The sequence below is a fragment of the Sphaerodactylus townsendi genome, linkage group LG05 (assembly GCF_021028975.2).
Source record: "Sphaerodactylus townsendi isolate TG3544 linkage group LG05, MPM_Stown_v2.3, whole genome shotgun sequence".
NCBI lineage: Eukaryota > Metazoa > Chordata > Lepidosauria > Squamata > Sphaerodactylidae > Sphaerodactylus > Sphaerodactylus townsendi.
This window is the reverse complement of record NC_059429.1, coordinates 65,182,844-65,188,959: the sequence shown is the minus strand read 5'-3', so window position 1 is coordinate 65,188,959 and position 6,116 is coordinate 65,182,844.

Sequence of the window (6,116 nt, the reverse complement as noted above, 5' to 3'; positions counted from 1 at the left end):
ACTAAGGCTAATGCTAAGAAATGTTGAAAGCAGTAGGAAAAGAGGAAGCCCCAATATGATATAAATCATCTCAGTAAAGGAAGCCACAACCCCAAGTTTGCAAGAGCTGAGCAAGGCTGTTTACAATAGGATGTTCTAGAGATTATTAATTCAAAGGTCACAATAAGTCAGAAACAACTTGTCAGAACTCCCTTGAATAGACAATGAAACACTTAAAAGTTCAAGGGCTTTATTGCTTAAGACAGGTAGAAAGGAGAAGACTGTTCTGAACTCCCAAGCTCAGAACTTGGATAATATGTTGCAAGTCCCGCCCGCCCCCCCCCCCCCCATGTGAACCAAGGCAGTACATAATTCACTTGAACATTTCCCTCGTCCTCCAAGGTCAGACTCCACCGAGACTCCACTGAGATAAGGCACTGTGGAAGAAAAGCATAACAGCACAAAGCAAAGGCAACCTCCCAACACCCATGACACAGCATCTAACATCCAACCTCCCCTAAGACCCTCCGCCCGGGTTTGCTTGGGCAAGCCTGTTGAAATGCCTTGATGAGCTTTGGGGCCCTGACATCTTCAGCATACACCCTCTCATCATGCCGAGGTATTTGACTTCTTTCCAAGAAACCAAATATTGCAAGCGTTGTGAAAGTAGCGAGAGTCCAGAATCTCTTGAATGCTGATCTCCACCAATCATCTGAGGAGGAGGAGGAGGAGGAGGAGGAGAGAGCATAGGATGCCACACATCTGGAGCAGAGGCCTTTTTGAGGAGGCTGCAATGAAACACAGGATGAATTTTACGCAATGCTTTAGGCAGTTCAAGTTCAGCAGTAACAGCATTAATCATTCGAGTTATTTTGAAGGGTCCAATGTATTTATGGCCCAATTTGGTGTACTTATGGATATCTTTCAGACTCCACCGAGACTCCACCGAGATAAGGCAGCTGTGGAAGAAAAGCATAACAGCACAAAGCAAAGGCAGCATCCCAACCCCCATGACACAGAACCTGACACAACTGGTCTTGACCACCCTTAGCATACACACCTAGAGCAAAATATATTCCGCTGGAGAAGGATCTGCATAAATGACTGAATGCCTTTCCACTGGAGGAAAACAAACTTAAGTTGGAGGAAGGTTTCTCAGGTTTAGAGGGAGCTTCATGGAAATCACACCCCGTCCTCTGCAGAGCTCAGTGCTAGGCTACAGCTTGTTATGAGCTTGAAGTTAATCCCCCTTTCCTTGTTTGCATTTTCCAGTTCCTTATTTGTGAATCTATTTGAAAATATTGTCAGTACTTGCACAAACTGGAAACCAACTTTAGCCTCCTCAGCTTGTTATTGTTGTTAACTACCAGTCTACCATCCTTTCCCCAGCTGCACCCTTTGCCCAAGATTTTGGCCAGGCCTCCTTTGGGCTCTCCCCACTGAATCTTATCCTGGCTAGACCTTCCAGGCCACTGTGTTTCCTTGGCAACAGGAGAAGCCTGCAGGCTGTAACCTGTAACCACCACGTCCTTTGGAAGAGGTATAGAGGGTGGAAAAGGGGTCGCCATGGCAGGAGGGAAAGTGATTGCTGGGGCTGACAGGCTCTTTCCTCACTACAGTGAGCCTAGAGGCCCTGGCAGGTAAGTCTCCCCTCTCCTCTTTCCTTTCACTTACCGTGCTTCGTTTCTGAGTGAAAAGGTTCGGGGGTTCATGGCTTTGTGGAAGTTGCACCTGGTGCTCTGAAGTCTCAGCTGTGTAAAAGTCACCTGTGATTTTTTAGCAGTGAGAAACTGTTAAGAAAACTGCTTCATGTATGTTCAGAGGCACTCTTTCTCTACCTCAGTACTCCACTCTTGCAATTAACTTTTTAATTTATTTTACCGAAAAGAGATTTTAGAGTTTAAATGTAGACTACTGGACTCCCTTTCTTCTTTTAGCCCCAGTATTCTCTAAAAGAATGGTAGAATGGCACTTTCTCACCACCCTAGAGTTCAAAATGCCCCCCCCCCCAAGTTATACCTTGGGGTTACCTGGGGTGCCCTGACTGGTATGGTCCAAGCTAGCCCAGTCTCATTAGATCTCAGAAGCTAAGCAGTCTGCTGTGTGTAGAGCAAGTTACCACCAAATTCCAGAGTTTTGTTTGTGTTGGTTTTGACTGGTTCTGTGTAAGCCCCACCCTCACATCATGTGTGCATGGCAATTGCCTGGAAGTGAGTTGTGCACAGAGATTGGCTTGAAGTAAATCATCTCCACCTTCTAGGTTTACTCTTATATATACCAATAAGGACAGTTGAGGCAAGTCAGAGACCTGTGGGGTGGTAACCTCCTACCCCAAAGCCTCTCCTCACTGATCAACATCAAGGACTAGCCAGCCATTTTATGTAGGGACTTTCCTTAAAGATCTTTCTTGATTAATCAGCACCAAAAAGCCAGCCATTTGGGTGAAGTGTGTATGAATGTGAACATGTGAATGCAGGTCATGCTTGTCGTTATTCTGCAATCAATAAAGCCGCCACTGTGTTTTTGAGGCACTTGGGAATTCTGTCTCTTTCCTGATACCTGAGCTTGAAACAAATCCCAGCACAAATTGGTAGGCAGATGGGCAGAACCTCATGGCTTCTCCCCTGCCTACCAGCCTCTGTATAATTTATTTCTAACACTAGCAACGGCCAGAGGTTTGGGAATCAGGGTCATGAGGGATCATTGTCACATGTGTTGTGTCATGACTTTCAGGAAAAATTATAAGAGACACTAGCGAGGCCCGACCCCGCGTTGCTGTGGCAATTGTCCTTCTCATCACAGTCCGCAAGCCACACAGATGTCCATGCAGTTCCAATGATCCCCAGCATAGCCTTTTGGGGTGGTCAAATGGAATCCCTCTTTCCCTTTTCAATTCACATTGTTATATGGTGGTGTCTTGTTTTTTAGTATGAGGTAACCCTTTCCATTCCACAACGGAACTGTCCAGAGTGCGAATCCCGCTATCCATGAGGCTGGTTGACACGCACAGTCCTGGCATGGGTAAGGCAGAACTGGGGCAAGGAGGCTATCCCAGTCAGGCAGCAGAGGCAGGGTGGTGAGGTGTTCAGGTCGAGGCCAGCTCCCTGGGTTCTTAAAGGGCCATGTGCAAAAAAAGCGGAGCCAGTAGTGTTGGTTCGCCTCCACCCTGCGGATTTTCTTAGAAGGAAAAGGCAAACTCCAGCTCGCTTTTAGTAAAAGAAAGCTGTGGCGAATATGGGTGAGGAAGTGGGTAAGTGGTGGTTGGATGTGAGGGAGGGCAGAGTGAGGTGTGTGAGGATGAGCTGGATGTGTATTGTGTGGTAGCAGTGGGTGAGACACAGAGAGTGAAAGTTACCTGCGTGTGAGGGGGGGAACCCCACCTGACGTCTCACATGGCAAAGTGTGTATATGTTTCACTTCCACTCGTATTACATAACAGTATTACCTATTTACTGTTTTCACTGCTCATCTCTGCCCATCTGCACGAACATTCTAAGCCCTCATACCAAGCCCTCAGGCCACAGACATGCTGCACGAACATTCTAAGGGTGACAGTTAAACACAGCCAGCTTCATGGCCTGGTGCGCCAGGAAAAAGATGTTTTACCTGGCTCAGGTATGGACTTTTGGCGATTTGAAGGTCCGATGACCTGCCCAGAACAGGGAGGAACGTCATGTGAAAATTTGGGGGTGATCCGTCCAGCTGTTTCGGCGTTAGGGCATGACTAACGAAGTCACTGTTCGCTTTTTATATATATAGATTATATTACTCTAGGAATCTCAGAAAATTCTATGGTAAAATCCTACAGTTACTGGTAATTTCTAGAGTGACATGTCATCACTTCTGGATTTTTTCTGGAATTGATGATGCACTGTGTGCAACACTAACATTTAACTTTTTCTCCCATTGTCAATTATGAGTTGCAGTGGGCAACAAGGGCTGCCAATGGGAGATCTCCCATCACAGCAGGAAATACGACAACCCATTGTCAGGGCTTTGAATTAAAGAAATGTTGTTTAATTTAAATTGCCTTTCAGGTTCTGGAGAGTTTATAAAAGTGGTGCCCAATGTGGGATTTAGAAGGGAACTTGCAAACAGATTGCTGTGATGGATATGTGCAAAAAAGAAAAGAAAAGGGGGGGGGGGGTTATGTGTGAATTCCAGAGTCCCAGAACTTGAAGCTGCAGATCCCATATGATTTATAAGGCATTGAGGAGGAACATGAGATTTTAGCTCTTTGGTGTCTGGATCAGCACATGAATCAAGAAGCGATAAGATTTTTTGTAGTGCATGATTTAGTCCTTGGCGGAATCTCAAATGATGTACCTTTCAGAGAAAGAACTTGGTGAATTTCTCCTGCGGATTTTGAGATTTATGACTACATTTGTGGGAACTAGCTGCTTTAGGTATTATTGAAGAAACCAGTGGCTCACGTATGTCACCATTAACACTTGTGAGAAAGAAGACTTGAGCTCTTAGGATAGTAGTGAGTTACAGGAAACTAACAATGCAATCCAAAGGATGGGGCGACTGTGGCGTACCTTTACAAAATGGTGCCCAGGGCTTGCCCTAGACGCACCAGCACTAATGAGAGTATTTTGGGGTGCTCCTGGGGTTGGAGCCAACTTTAGGCAGCTTCCTGTGGACCTCTTGCCCAGGAACCCTCCCCCCCCCTTTTGCTGGCATGGATTTAAATTGGCAAAAAGGCAGGCTTGGCCTATTGGGTGCATAGGTTTTCAGGGGGACCAGAGATTTCTGTAATTTTTATTGCTTCCCTAAGTGCCTTCAAAGACTGTGCTGTGGCAATGCTATCCCTGGCTGCTGCAAAACAACCCTTCCTCAGTGAATTGGGCTGTAAAAGTTGTCCAAGGAAGATGCTTACTCTCTACCAAATGTAAAAAAAACCCACTTTTGCACTAGCTTACAAATTCTAAATAGTTTTCTGTTCTGTATCTAAAGAATGGGTACTATCAAGTACTAGTGGCACCAGCAGATAACCAAAAATATTGCAAATTAGTAAAATGAATAAACTATTACTACAAGAAAGCAGCTTCTGGGATTCTCTGATTTTTAATTCTGAATACCTCTGCCAAAAAATTTGCTACCTCCAGTGTGATCCTGAAGTTCTTGTCTTCTAACAGATGGTCAATGCAAGACTGTACTGAACTTCCTCTCAGATTTGTCACTAGGGTGAGAATCCTTTGTTGGTGCTCACAATGGTAAAACTTGCAAAATAAAAGAATTTGCTGCAGGGTTTTAGTTTCTTAGATATTATAGGGAGACAGTCTAAGAGCGTATGGTACACCTGTAAATCTACTACAAAGTGGTTTTTTTTAATGGGAATACATTTAAGCTTGCTTTTGTCATCAGCCTATGATAATGAAAAACAGTCAAGGTCTTCAGATGTTTTGCGCAGCAAAAGGGTGCCATGTAGTTTATTTGAAAAAAGGCCAGAGAGCAAACTGCGTGGGAGCAGGACCAAAGATCCTGCTGATGTAATATCCCATTGACTCTGCTCTGTTTATTTGAGTACTAAATTGTACCTCAGAAGGACAAAAAAACCAAGGGGAAAGCAATTGAGGCAGCTTTTTGTGAAGACATTTTCATCCAACTACTGGAGTAATCATCTTGGGCTAGACAATTAATAAACCTGGGACCTGTGAGTCAAAGGCTCAGTGCTGCAAACCACCCTCTGCTGGTCACCTGTTTCTAGTAAAAGGACTGCATTAGAGACACAATTAGATACTTTTAGGAACACCCTTTAAAAACTAGCCTGGAGTCTATCAAACACTAGTGGTGCTGCACTAATTCACACTGTTATAGCTTCTAACAATTGTGTTGCCACCTTTGTATTATTAAAGCAGGAGGAACATAATGTCCTCCCCAACAGAATAAAAGTGTAAGATGGAGAGTAGGCCAGAATTTGCTTTCTTCACGGCTAGTTGTCTATGAGTGGACCAGGACCCCGAATGACGGCAATTTAAGCCCAGATGAACTTCCTGACTTGCTCTAAAAAATGGCCATAAATGGGCCATTGGCAAGGTAATTTTTTTTTCTTTCAAATACCAGGACTTTATACGTCATGTAAATAATTCATAGGACATTTAAGTTGCAGTAAACAAGACATTTCCTCAGTA